The sequence below is a fragment of the Onthophagus taurus genome, chromosome 1 (genome assembly GCF_036711975.1).
Source record: "Onthophagus taurus isolate NC chromosome 1, IU_Otau_3.0, whole genome shotgun sequence".
Classification (NCBI taxonomy): domain Eukaryota; kingdom Metazoa; phylum Arthropoda; class Insecta; order Coleoptera; family Scarabaeidae; genus Onthophagus; species Onthophagus taurus.
In genome coordinates, this window is record NC_091966.1 from 41,349,384 (window position 1) to 41,365,001 (window position 15,618).

Sequence of the window (15,618 nt, forward strand, 5' to 3'; positions counted from 1 at the left end):
CGTTTTCGAAAATAACGATGCTTTTCTAGTACCGTTTATTTTCGCTAGCATATTTGAATCGAAATTCAAAATATTTTAATAAATATAATTTTCTTAAAAGCGTGTTAATCAACGTTGATGACGAAAATACTTGGCAAGTACGATTTCACGACCTTCTTGGTTGACGAGTGTGTTTTCTCCGTATAACAAAGCTATTCATAGCTTTTACATTTTTATCTAAGAAAACTCATTTCTGGGTCGTGACCTTAACTTTGTAACACTAATGTCGCCCGGTTGCGTTTTGTTAGATTTCGTTAGATAGGAACGATATTATTCAAAAAAAATGATTACAACCGCAAGTTGGAGGAAAAAAGAAAAAGCGGGGAAATTAAATTTAAATACGAAGCAGGTTGATTTTTTCTTCTAATAAGTGCAAAACACGCATGGTTTACTTATCGTAAAAATTCTAATATTGCATGTTTTGAATATTATTATTAAAGTTGTTAATTGTTATAAATGCTATTATTATATTTTTTTAAATTTTGATATTGATACTTTGAAAATACTTGAAATGTCAAAAATTGTTAATTAACTTTATTAATTTATATCTCAAGAACCACAACAGATTTTTCAAAACGGATTCGTGCATCGAAAAGTAAACACTTTAATTAATAATTACTGATAATTTAGTAACAATTTTCCAAAAAATAAATTTTCCAGGAATCTTTAAAGTTACCTGAACAATGGCAAAAATTGTTAATTAACTTTATTAATTTATATCTCAAGAACCCCAAAAGATTTTTCAAAACGGACTGGTTCATCGAAAAGTAGACTCTTTAATTAATAATTACTGATAATTTAGTAACAATTTCCCAAAAAATAAATTTTCCAGGAATCTTTAAAGTTACCTGAACAATGGCAAAAATTGTTAATTAACTTTATTAATTTATATCTCAAGAACCCCAAACGATTTTTCAAAACGGACTAGTTCATCGAAAAATAAACACTTTAATTAATAATTACTGATAATTTAGTAACAATTTTCCAAAAAATAAATTTTCCAGGAATCTTTAAAGTTACCTGAACAATTTCAAAAATTGTTAATTAACTTTATTAATTTATATCTCAAGAACCCCAAAAGATTTTTCAAAACGGACTGGTTCATCGAAAAGTAAACACATTAATTAATAATTACTGGTAATTTAGTAACAATTTTCCAAAAAATAAATTTTCCAGGAATCTTTAAATTTACCTTAACAATGGCAAAAATTGTTAATTAACTTTATTAATTTATATCTCAAGAACCACAACAGATTTTTCAAAACGGATTCGTGCATCGAAAAGTAAACACTTTAATTAATAATTACTGGTAATTTAGTAACAATTTTCCAAAAAATAAACTTTCCAGGAATCTTTAAAGTTACCTGAACAATGGCAAAAATTGTTAATTAACTTTATTAATTTATATCTCAAGAACCCCAAAAGATTTTTCAAAACGGACTGGTTCATCGAAAAGTAGACACTTTAATTAATGATTACTGATAATTTAATAACAATTTTCCAAAAAATAAATTTTCCAGGAATTTTTAAAGTTACCCGAAAAAACAGCAAATTTGTTAATTAAATTTAATAATTTATATCTCAAGAACAAAGAGTGATTTTTCAAAACGGACTTATTCATTAAAAAGTAGATACTTTGTTTATTAATTTATAGAAGTTTGATAAGATTTTTGCAAGAAATCAATTTTTCAGGAATTTTTAAATGTAATCTAAGAAACGGTAAAAGTTGGCATATTAGTTTCAATACAATATATCTCAACAACTAAGAATGATATTTCAAAACGGACTTGTTCATTAGAAAGTAGATACTTTGTTTAGTAATTTATAGAAGTTTGATAAGATTTTTCCAAGAAATCAATTTTTCAGGAATTTTTAAATGTAATCTAAGAAACGGATAAAGTTGGCATATTGGCTTCAATACAATATATCTCAAGAACCAAGAATGATATTTCAAAATGGACTTATTCATTAGAAAGTAGATGCTTTGTTTAGTAATTTATAGAAGTTTGATAAGATTTTTCCAAGAAATCAATTTTTCAGGAATTTTTAAATTTAATCTAAGAAACGGTAAAAGTTGGCATATTAGCTTCAATACAATATATCTCAAGAACTAAGAATGATATTTCAAAACGGATTTGTTCATTAGAAAGTAGATGCTTTGTTTAGTAATTTATAGAAGTTTGATAAGATTTTTCCAAGAAATCAATTTTTCAGGAATTTTTAAAGTTAATCTAATAAACGGTAAAAGTTGGCATATTAGCTTCAATACAATATATCTCAAGAACTAAGAATGATATTTCAAAACGGATTTGTTCATTAGAAAGTAGATGCTTTGTTTAGTAATTTATAGAAGTTTGATAAGATTTTTCCAAGAAATCAATTTTTCAGGAATTTTTAAAGTTAATCTAAGAAACGGTAAAAGTTGGCATATTAGTTTCAATACAATATATCTCAACAACTAAGAATGATATTTCAAAACGGACTTGTTCATTAGAAAGTAGATACTTTGTTTATTAATTTTTTGAAGTTTGATAAGATTTTTGCAAGAAATCAATTTTTCAGGAATTTTTAAATGTAATCTAAGAAACGGTAAAAGTTGGCATATTAGTTTCAATACAATATATCTCAACAACTAAGAATGATATTTCAAAACGGACTTGTTCATCAGAAAGTAGATACTTTGTTTATTAATTTATAGAAGTTTGATAAGATTTTTGCAAGAAATCAATTTTTCAGGAATTTTTAAATGTAATCTAAGAAACGGTAAAAGTTGGCATATTAGTTTCAATACAATATATCTCAACAACTAAGAATGATATTTCAAAACGGACTTGTTCATTAGAAAGTAGATACTTTGTTTAGTAATTTATAGAAGTTTGATAAGATTTTTCCAAGAAATCAATTTTTCAGGAATTTTTAAATGTAATCTAAGAAACGGATAAAGTTGGCATATTGGCTTCAATACAATATATCTCAAGAACCAAGAATGATATTTCAAAATGGACTTATTCATTAGAAAGTAGATGCTTTGTTTAGTAATTTATAGAAGTTTGATAAGATTTTTCCAAGAAATCAATTTTTCAGGAATTTTTAAATTTAATCTAAGAAACGGTAAAAGTTGGCATATTAGCTTCAATACAATATATCTCAAGAACTAAGAATGATATTTCAAAACGGATTTGTTCATTAGAAAGTAGATGCTTTGTTTAGTAATTTATAGAAGTTTGATAAGATTTTTCCAAGAAATCAATTTTTCAGGAATTTTTAAAGTTAATCTAATAAACGGTAAAAGTTGGCATATTAGTTTCAATACAATATATCTCAACAACTAAGAATGATATTTCAAAACGGACTTGTTCATTAGAAAGTAGATACTTTGTTTATTAATTTATTGAAGTTTGATAAGATTTTTCCAAGAAGTCAATTTTTCAGGAATTTTTAAATTTCATCTAAGAAATAATAAAAGCTGGATTAGCTTCAATACAATATATCTCAAGAACTAAGAATGATATTTCAAATGGACTTGTTCATTAGAAAGTAGATACTTTGTTTAGTAATTTATAGAAGTTTGATAAGATTTTTGCAAGAAATCAATTTTTCAGGAATTTTTAAATGTAATCTAAGAAACGGTAAAAGTTGGCATATTAGCTTCAAAAAAATATATCTCAAGAACTAAGAATGATATTTCAAAACAGACTTGTTCAATATAAAGTAGATACTTCGTTTAGTAATTTATAGAAGTTTCATGAGATTTTTCCAAGAAATCAGTTTTTCAGGAATTTTTAAATGTAATCTAAGAAACTGTAAAAGTTGCATATTAGCTTCAATACAATATATCTTAAGAACTAAGAATGATATTTCAAATGGACTTGTTCATTAGAAAGTAGATACTTTGTTTAGTAATTTATAGAAGTTTGATAAGATTTTTGCAAGAAATCAATTTTTCAGGAATTTTTAAATGTAATCTAAGAAACGGTAAAAGTTGGCATATTAGTTTCAATACAATATATCTCAACAACTAAGAATGATATTTCAAAACGGACTTGTTCATCAGAAAGTAGATACTTTGTTTATTAATTTATAGAAGTTTGATAAGATTTTTGCAAGAAATCAATTTTTCAGGAATTTTTAAATGTAATCTAAGAAACGGTAAAAGTTGGCATATTAGTTTCAATACAATATATCTCAACAACTAAGAATGATATTTCAAAACGGACTTGTTCATTAGAAAGTAGATACTTTGTTTAGTAATTTATAGAAGTTTGATAAGATTTTTCCAAGAAATCAATTTTTCAGGAATTTTTAAATGTAATCTAAGAAACGGATAAAGTTGGCATATTGGCTTCAATACAATATATCTCAAGAACCAAGAATGATATTTCAAAATGGACTTATTCATTAGAAAGTAGATGCTTTGTTTAGTAATTTATAGAAGTTTGATAAGATTTTTCCAAGAAATCAATTTTTCAGGAATTTTTAAATTTAATCTAAGAAACGGTAAAAGTTGGCATATTAGCTTCAATACAATATATCTCAAGAACTAAGAATGATATTTCAAAACGGATTTGTTCATTAGAAAGTAGATGCTTTGTTTAGTAATTTATAGAAGTTTGATAAGATTTTTCCAAGAAATCAATTTTTCAGGAATTTTTAAAGTTAATCTAATAAACGGTAAAAGTTGGCATATTAGTTTCAATACAATATATCTCAACAACTAAGAATGATATTTCAAAACGGACTTGTTCATTAGAAAGTAGATACTTTGTTTATTAATTTATTGAAGTTTGATAAGATTTTTCCAAGAAGTCAATTTTTCAGGAATTTTTAAATTTCATCTAAGAAATAATAAAAGCTGGATTAGCTTCAATACAATATATCTCAAGAACTAAGAATGATATTTCAAATGGACTTGTTCATTAGAAAGTAGATACTTTGTTTAGTAATTTATAGAAGTTTGATAAGATTTTTGCAAGAAATCAATTTTTCAGGAATTTTTAAATGTAATCTAAGAAACGGTAAAAGTTGGCATATTAGCTTCAAAAAAATATATCTCAAGAACTAAGAATGATATTTCAAAACAGACTTGTTCAATATAAAGTAGATACTTCGTTTAGTAATTTATAGAAGTTTCATGAGATTTTTCCAAGAAATCAGTTTTTCAGGAATTTTTAAATGTAATCTAAGAAACTGTAAAAGTTGCATATTAGCTTCAATACAATATATCTTAAGAACTAAGAATGATATTTCAAATGGACTTGTTCATTAGAAAGTAGATACTTTGTTTAGTAATTTATAGAAGTTTGATAAGATTTTTGCAAGAAATCAATTTTTCAGGAATTTTTAAATGTAATCTAAGAAACGGTAAAAGTTGGCATATTAGCTTCAAAAAAATATATCTCAAGAACTAAGAATGATATTTCAAAACAGACTTGTTCAATATAAAGTAGATACTTCGTTTAGTAATTTATAGAAGTTTCATGAGATTTTTCCAAGAAATCAGTTTTTCAGGAATTTTTAAATGTAATCTAAGAAACTGTAAAAGTTGCATATTAGCTTCAATACAATATATCTTAAGAACTAAGAATGATATTTCAAATGGACTTGTTCATTAGAAAGTAGATACTTTGTTTAGTAATTTATAGAAGTTTGATAAGATTTTTGCAAGAAATCAATTTTTCAGGAATTTTTAAATGTAATCTAAGAAACGGTAAAAGTTGGCATATTAGCTTCAAAAAAATATATCTCAAGAACTAAGAATGATATTTCAAAACAGACTTGTTCAATATAAAGTAGATACTTCGTTTAGTAATTTATAGAAGTTTCATGAGATTTTTCCAAGAAATCAGTTTTTCAGGAATTTTTAAATGTAATCTAAGAAACTGTAAAAGTTGCATATTAGCTTCAATACAATATATCTTAAGAACTAAGAATGATATTTCAAATGGACTTGTTCATTAGAAAGTAGATACTTTGTTTAGTAATTTATAGAAGTTTGATAAGATTTTTGCAAGAAATCAATTTTTCAGGAATTTTTAAATGTAATCTAAGAAACGGTAAAAGTTGGCATATTAGCTTCAAAAAAATATATCTCAAGAACTAAGAATGATATTTCAAAACAGACTTGTTCAATATAAAGTAGATACTTCGTTTAGTAATTTATAGAAGTTTCATGAGATTTTTCCAAGAAATCAGTTTTTCAGGAATTTTTAAATGTAATCTAAGAAACTGTAAAAGTTGCATATTAGCTTCAATACAATATATCTTAAGAACTAAGAATGATATTTCAAATGGACTTGTTCATTAGAAAGTAGATACTTTGTTTAGTAATTTATAGAAGTTTGATAAGATTTTTGCAAGAAATCAATTTTTCAGGAATTTTTAAATGTAATCTAAGAAACGGTAAAAGTTGGCATATTAGCTTCAAAAAAATATATCTCAAGAACTAAGAATGATATTTCAAAACAGACTTATTCAATATAAAGTAGATACTTCGTTTAGTAATTTATAGAAGTTTCATGAGATTTTTCCAAGAAATCAGTTTTTCAGGAATTTTTAAATGTAATCTAAGAAACTGTAAAAGTTGCATATTAGCTTCAATACAATATATCTTAAGAACTAAGAATGATATTTCAAATGGACTTGTTCATTAGAAAGTAGATACTTTGTTTAGTAATTTATAGAAGTTTGATAAGATTTTTGCAAGAAATCAATTTTTCAGGAATTTTTAAATGTAATCTAAGAAACGGTAAAAGTTGGCATATTAGCTTCAAAAAAATATATCTCAAGAACTAAGAATGATATTTCAAAACAGACTTATTCAATATAAAGTAGATACTTCGTTTAGTAATTTATAGAAGTTTCATGAGATTTTTCCAAGAAATCAGTTTTTCAGGAATTTTTAAATGTAATCTAAGAAACTGTAAAAGTTGCATATTAGCTTCAATACAATATATCTTAAGAACTAAGAATGATATTTTAAAACGGACTTGTTCATTAGAAAGTAGATACTTTGTTTATTAATTTATTGAAGTTAGATAAGATTTTTCCAAGAAATCAATTTTTCAGGAATTTTTAAATTTCATCTAAGAAATAGTAAAAGCTGGATTAGCTTCAATACAATATATCTCAAGAACTAAGAATGATATTTCAAATGGACTTGTTCATTAGAAAGTAGATACTTTGTTTAGTAATTTATAGAAGTTTGATAAGATTTTTGCAAGAAATCAATTTTTCAGGAATTTTTAAATGTAATCTAAGAAACGGTAAAAGTTGGCATATTAGCTTCAAAAAAATATATCTCAAGAACTAAGAATGATATTTCAAAACAGACTTGTTCAATATAAAGTAGATACTTCGTTTAGTAATTTATAGAAGTTTCATGAGATTTTTCCAAGAAATCAGTTTTTCAGGAATTTTTAAATGTAATCTAAGAAACTGTAAAAGTTGCATATTAGCTTCAATACAATATATCTTAAGAACTAAGAATGATATTTTAAAACGGACTTGTTCATTAGAAAGTAGATACTTTGTTTATTAATTTATTGAAGTTAGATAAGATTTTTCCAAGAAATCAATTTTTCAGGAATTTTTAAATGTAATCTAAGAAACGGTAAAAGTTGGCATATTAGCTTCAAAAAAATATATCTCAAGAACTAAGAATGATATTTCAAAACAGACTTGTTCAATATAAAGTAGATACTTCGTTTAGTAATTTATAGAAGTTTCATGAGATTTTTCCAAGAAATCAGTTTTTCAGGAATTTTTAAATGTAATCTAAGAAACTGTAAAAGTTGCATATTAGCTTCAATACAATATATCTTAAGAACTAAGAATGATATTTCAAATGGACTTGTTCATTAGAAAGTAGATACTTTGTTTAGTAATTTATAGAAGTTTGATAAGATTTTTGCAAGAAATCAATTTTTCAGGAATTTTTAAATGTAATCTAAGAAACGGTAAAAGTTGGCATATTAGCTTCAAAAAAATATATCTCAAGAACTAAGAATGATATTTCAAAACAGACTTGTTCAATATAAAGTAGATACTTCGTTTAGTAATTTATAGAAGTTTCATGAGATTTTTCCAAGAAATCAGTTTTTCAGGAATTTTTAAATGTAATCTAAGAAACTGTAAAAGTTGCATATTAGCTTCAATACAATATATCTTAAGAACTAAGAATGATATTTCAAATGGACTTGTTCATTAGAAAGTAGATACTTTGTTTAGTAATTTATAGAAGTTTGATAAGATTTTTGCAAGAAATCAATTTTTCAGGAATTTTTAAATGTAATCTAAGAAACGGTAAAAGTTGGCATATTAGCTTCAAAAAAATATATCTCAAGAACTAAGAATGATATTTCAAAACAGACTTGTTCAATATAAAGTAGATACTTCGTTTAGTAATTTATAGAAGTTTCATGAGATTTTTCCAAGAAATCAGTTTTTCAGGAATTTTTAAATGTAATCTAAGAAACTGTAAAAGTTGCATATTAGCTTCAATACAATATATCTTAAGAACTAAGAATGATATTTCAAATGGACTTGTTCATTAGAAAGTAGATACTTTGTTTAGTAATTTATAGAAGTTTGATAAGATTTTTGCAAGAAATCAATTTTTCAGGAATTTTTAAATGTAATCTAAGAAACGGTAAAAGTTGGCATATTAGCTTCAAAAAAATATATCTCAAGAACTAAGAATGATATTTCAAAACAGACTTGTTCAATATAAAGTAGATACTTCGTTTAGTAATTTATAGAAGTTTCATGAGATTTTTCCAAGAAATCAGTTTTTCAGGAATTTTTAAATGTAATCTAAGAAACTGTAAAAGTTGCATATTAGCTTCAATACAATATATCTTAAGAACTAAGAATGATATTTCAAATGGACTTGTTCATTAGAAAGTAGATACTTTGTTTAGTAATTTATAGAAGTTTGATAAGATTTTTGCAAGAAATCAATTTTTCAGGAATTTTTAAATGTAATCTAAGAAACGGTAAAAGTTGGCATATTAGCTTCAAAAAAATATATCTCAAGAACTAAGAATGATATTTCAAAACAGACTTATTCAATATAAAGTAGATACTTCGTTTAGTAATTTATAGAAGTTTCATGAGATTTTTCCAAGAAATCAGTTTTTCAGGAATTTTTAAATGTAATCTAAGAAACTGTAAAAGTTGCATATTAGCTTCAATACAATATATCTTAAGAACTAAGAATGATATTTCAAATGGACTTGTTCATTAGAAAGTAGATACTTTGTTTAGTAATTTATAGAAGTTTGATAAGATTTTTGCAAGAAATCAATTTTTCAGGAATTTTTAAATGTAATCTAAGAAACGGTAAAAGTTGGCATATTAGCTTCAAAAAAATATATCTCAAGAACTAAGAATGATATTTCAAAACAGACTTATTCAATATAAAGTAGATACTTCGTTTAGTAATTTATAGAAGTTTCATGAGATTTTTCCAAGAAATCAGTTTTTCAGGAATTTTTAAATGTAATCTAAGAAACTGTAAAAGTTGCATATTAGCTTCAATACAATATATCTTAAGAACTAAGAATGATATTTTAAAACGGACTTGTTCATTAGAAAGTAGATACTTTGTTTATTAATTTATTGAAGTTAGATAAGATTTTTCCAAGAAATCAATTTTTCAGGAATTTTTAAATTTCATCTAAGAAATAGTAAAAGCTGGATTAGCTTCAATACAATATATCTCAAGAACTAAGAATGATATTTCAAATGGACTTGTTCATTAGAAAGTAGATACTTTGTTTAGTAATTTATAGAAGTTTGATAAGATTTTTGCAAGAAATCAATTTTTCAGGAATTTTTAAATGTAATCTAAGAAACGGTAAAAGTTGGCATATTAGCTTCAAAAAAATATATCTCAAGAACTAAGAATGATATTTCAAAACAGACTTGTTCAATATAAAGTAGATACTTCGTTTAGTAATTTATAGAAGTTTCATGAGATTTTTCCAAGAAATCAGTTTTTCAGGAATTTTTAAATGTAATCTAAGAAACTGTAAAAGTTGCATATTAGCTTCAATACAATATATCTTAAGAACTAAGAATGATATTTTAAAACGGACTTGTTCATTAGAAAGTAGATACTTTGTTTATTAATTTATTGAAGTTAGATAAGATTTTTCCAAGAAATCAATTTTTCAGGAATTTTTAAATGTAATCTAAGAAACGGTAAAAGTTGGCATATTAGCTTCAAAAAAATATATCTCAAGAACTAAGAATGATATTTCAAAACAGACTTGTTCAATATAAAGTAGATACTTCGTTTAGTAATTTATAGAAGTTTCATGAGATTTTTCCAAGAAATCAGTTTTTCAGGAATTTTTAAATGTAATCTAAGAAACTGTAAAAGTTGCATATTAGCTTCAATACAATATATCTTAAGAACTAAGAATGATATTTCAAATGGACTTGTTCATTAGAAAGTAGATACTTTGTTTAGTAATTTATAGAAGTTTGATAAGATTTTTGCAAGAAATCAATTTTTCAGGAATTTTTAAATGTAATCTAAGAAACGGTAAAAGTTGGCATATTAGCTTCAAAAAAATATATCTCAAGAACTAAGAATGATATTTCAAAACAGACTTATTCAATATAAAGTAGATACTTCGTTTAGTAATTTATAGAAGTTTCATGAGATTTTTCCAAGAAATCAGTTTTTCAGGAATTTTTAAATGTAATCTAAGAAACTGTAAAAGTTGCATATTAGCTTCAATACAATATATCTTAAGAACTAAGAATGATATTTCAAATGGACTTGTTCATTAGAAAGTAGATACTTTGTTTAGTAATTTATAGAAGTTTGATAAGATTTTTGCAAGAAATCAATTTTTCAGGAATTTTTAAATGTAATCTAAGAAACGGTAAAAGTTGGCATATTAGCTTCAAAAAAATATATCTCAAGAACTAAGAATGATATTTCAAAACAGACTTGTTCAATATAAAGTAGATACTTCGTTTAGTAATTTATAGAAGTTTCATGAGATTTTTCCAAGAAATCAGTTTTTCAGGAATTTTTAAATGTAATCTAAGAAACTGTAAAAGTTGCATATTAGCTTCAATACAATATATCTTAAGAACTAAGAATGATATTTTAAAACGGACTTGTTCATTAGAAAGTAGATACTTTGTTTATTAATTTATTGAAGTTAGATAAGATTTTTCCAAGAAATCAATTTTTCAGGAATTTTTAAATGTAATCTAAGAAACGGTAAAAGTTGGCATATTAGCTTCAAAAAAATATATCTCAAGAACTAAGAATGATATTTCAAAACAGACTTGTTCAATATAAAGTAGATACTTCGTTTAGTAATTTATAGAAGTTTCATGAGATTTTTCCAAGAAATCAGTTTTTCAGGAATTTTTAAATGTAATCTAAGAAACTGTAAAAGTTGCATATTAGCTTCAATACAATATATCTTAAGAACTAAGAATGATATTTCAAATGGACTTGTTCATTAGAAAGTAGATACTTTGTTTAGTAATTTATAGAAGTTTGATAAGATTTTTGCAAGAAATCAATTTTTCAGGAATTTTTAAATGTAATCTAAGAAACGGTAAAAGTTGGCATATTAGCTTCAAAAAAATATATCTCAAGAACTAAGAATGATATTTCAAAACAGACTTATTCAATATAAAGTAGATACTTCGTTTAGTAATTTATAGAAGTTTCATGAGATTTTTCCAAGAAATCAGTTTTTCAGGAATTTTTAAATGTAATCTAAGAAACTGTAAAAGTTGCATATTAGCTTCAATACAATATATCTTAAGAACTAAGAATGATATTTCAAATGGACTTGTTCATTAGAAAGTAGATACTTTGTTTAGTAATTTATAGAAGTTTGATAAGATTTTTGCAAGAAATCAATTTTTCAGGAATTTTTAAATGTAATCTAAGAAACGGTAAAAGTTGGCATATTAGCTTCAAAAAAATATATCTCAAGAACTAAGAATGATATTTCAAAACAGACTTATTCAATATAAAGTAGATACTTCGTTTAGTAATTTATAGAAGTTTCATGAGATTTTTCCAAGAAATCAGTTTTTCAGGAATTTTTAAATGTAATCTAAGAAACTGTAAAAGTTGCATATTAGCTTCAATACAATATATCTTAAGAACTAAGAATGATATTTTAAAACGGACTTGTTCATTAGAAAGTAGATACTTTGTTTATTAATTTATTGAAGTTAGATAAGATTTTTCCAAGAAATCAATTTTTCAGGAATTTTTAAATTTCATCTAAGAAATAGTAAAAGCTGGATTAGCTTCAATACAATATATCTCAAGAACTAAGAATGATATTTCAAATGGACTTGTTCATTAGAAAGTAGATACTTTGTTTAGTAATTTATAGAAGTTTGATAAGATTTTTGCAAGAAATCAATTTTTCAGGAATTTTTAAATGTAATCTAAGAAACGGTAAAAGTTGGCATATTAGCTTCAAAAAAATATATCTCAAGAACTAAGAATGATATTTCAAAACAGACTTGTTCAATATAAAGTAGATACTTCGTTTAGTAATTTATAGAAGTTTCATGAGATTTTTCCAAGAAATCAGTTTTTCAGGAATTTTTAAATGTAATCTAAGAAACTGTAAAAGTTGCATATTAGCTTCAATACAATATATCTTAAGAACTAAGAATGATATTTTAAAACGGACTTGTTCATTAGAAAGTAGATACTTTGTTTATTAATTTATTGAAGTTAGATAAGATTTTTCCAAGAAATCAATTTTTCAGGAATTTTTAAATTTCATCTAAGAAACTGTAAAAGTTGGCATATTAGCTTCAATACAATATATCTCAAGAACTAAGAATGATATTTCAAAACGGACTTGTTCATTAAAAAGTAGATACTCTGTTTAGTAATTTATAGAAGTTTGATAAGATTTTCCCAAGAAATCACTTTTCAGGAAATTTTAAATGTAATCTAAAAAACGGTAAAAGTTGGCATATTAGCTTCAATACAATATATCTCAAGAACTAAGAATGATATTTCAAAACAGACTTGTTCATTAAAAAGTAGATACTTTGTTTAGTAATTTATAGAAGTTTGATAAGATTTTTCCAAGAAATCAGTTTTTCAGGAATTTTTAAATGTAATCTAAGAAACGGTAAAAGTTGGCATATTAGCTTCAATACAATATATCTCAAGAACTAAGAATGATATTTCAAAACGGACTTGTTCAATAGACTTTATTTAATAATTTATACAAATTTGATAAGAATTTTCCAAGAATTTCAAAAATCCAAGTTTTCAGACTATTCCCAAAACCGAAGATGGCAAGGAACCTGTGAAAGTTGGTAAGATTTAATTATTCTTCACTTCATCGTCTATCTTCATCTTGTAATGCGGACAATCAGCTATCTTTCCATTTTTTTGGAGATCGTCTTGGCGATCTTTAGAATGCTGATCTGCAATTTCTGCTAAATTCCTTTCTGTTCGTGAAACATGCTCGTTCCAAGGTACATTTTCCATCTGAGATTTATCCCGAATTTCTTTATTCTTCCTTCTTCTGTAATCCCATACTTGGTGTAGTTTCTTACTCTACCTTCTGGTTTTTTACTTCAAGTTTACATCTGCACTTTTCTCCATGTATTGCTACAGTTTTTCTTTTAGGAACTGTTTTATATTTTACGCACTTATTCTATGATTTCGTCTATTAAAATATTGAAGAGCAATGAGCTGACGATGTTATTTTGCATCATACTCACATTCAAAGATCTTACTTTGTCCTCAAGATATGCATGTTTATACGTTTTGGGATATTCAGCAAAATTTTCTTCAATGTTTACATTCCCCATTTGATCAAGATATTGCCTCACCCAGTATAAAATAAAGTAAAAAAAGAAAACCTTACATTTCAAATTCGAACAGGAAGAAATCTTTTAACGTAAATATTTAAAAATCGATTATTTGTTCCACTTAAATGAAGTGTTAATGTTAACAGGAAGCAGGCATAATTTTTATTTCGTCTTTAATTCATCAATACTTCGATTACGTTTAATAAATTTTGAGAACATAAAGAATTCGGCCGTAAATAATAAACAGAAAGCACGTGTATATAATAATGTAATAATTTTTGTTTACGACCGTTTTATTTTTTACCTTCTCCATGGTAATATAAATTTAATTTATCGTTTAGAGTTAAAATTGTTCAAAGATTATTTTAGGCCGAACGAAATATTTGTAAATTTTTTTGTATGCGCACTAAATTAAAATGAATAATATCGGTAAACCTATTAATCAAAGCTATATTAATAAGAAATTTACCTTTCGGTTGAAATAAAAATAAATTCTTAAATAGTTCTTGAAGGTGAAGAAACAATAACAAGAAAAACGTTTTTGTTGTATCCAATTAATTAAAATCACCAAATCACTGTTAATTGTTAATTAAATTTGTGTCACATTTTCTTTTTGTTAGAAATTAATAAATAAATCGTACGTAGCATTTTTGAGAAAAGATTTTTTTATTTATCGGAAAAACGCGGAACCGTTTAAACCCGCGAAGTTCCGACAATGTACTAAAATGTGCCAACAACGAGCCGCCCGTGAACAGTTTATCGGCGCCGACGTCGCGACGCTCAACAACAACAACGCCATCTATAAAATCTAATCAAAAATTTTAATGATAAACAAATTATTATTTCATATAAACATATTTATATATATAAATTGAGAAAAAATTAATTATATATATATTTTTTAATGTCAAATTAATTAAATTAAATCGTATTTATGTAAATAAACAAATATATAAAATTGTGATATAAATATCGTTTAAATTTTATTTAAAATAGTTAATTGGTGAAATATAGTTTGTTATTTTAAGGGAGCAACACGCGATCCTGCGCCTAACTTAACACAGCGCGGTCGGCTTTGGAAATAAATAAACATTATCGAAACGCGTCATAGGTTATGTATAGAACTCGGTATCCGTGTCGTCATAGTTCTAAAATTTGCCCGCTAGGCGTCATAGATCAAGGCAGTAGGCGCATTGTTCCAGTTCCGATTTGAACATCGTAGACAACCGTGCCAATAAATTATCACCGCACTTGCAATTGTTTCCGGATGACGTCACAAAAACGCTTTTTGTTAATAATTAATTCCCATAAAATGTATGAGGTGTGTATACTCTATTTTTTAATTCGGAGGAGTGTTTTCAAATTGAAGCGCCAAAAAGAAGGGTTGCTATTGGTCAGTTTTGAGCAAAAATTACACTAGGAAAATTCGAGATGTTGCTGGCTGTCTAGAAACATTCGGGTTTAGCCGCATGTTTCTCAGTATGGCTAAACCCGAATGATTCTAGTTCTAGTGTTACTTCTAGTGATAGTGCAAAAGTCGTGCAAAAATCGTCATTCGGGTTTAGCCGTGCGTCTGAAGACGTTTAATAAAAATATAACACACAGTAATATCTGATGCTAACTAGCGCTATCTACCACCGCCACTAGAACTAGTGCTAGTGTACAGGGTGGTTCAAATTCGCTGTCCGAATAGGCTATCTCGGAAACTATAAGAGTTAGACAAAAAGTAGCTTACATGTCATG

The 15,618-nt window shown here is 25.6% G+C and overlaps 1 protein-coding gene across 3 annotated transcripts in view; it reads right to left on the bottom strand.

The window, feature by feature from the left end:
- LOC111416882 (Shaker cognate b) overlaps positions 1 to 14,590 on the bottom strand; it is a 120,647-nt gene extending 106,057 nt beyond the window's left edge. For all 3 annotated transcript variants that reach the window (XM_071201378.1, XM_071201377.1, XM_071201376.1), the window contains exon 1: positions 14,345 to 14,590. The gene's annotated coding sequence lies outside the window, so the exon portion shown is untranslated. The remainder of the gene's footprint in view (positions 1 to 14,344) is intronic.
- Positions 14,591 to 15,618: the final 1,028 nt, after the last annotated feature.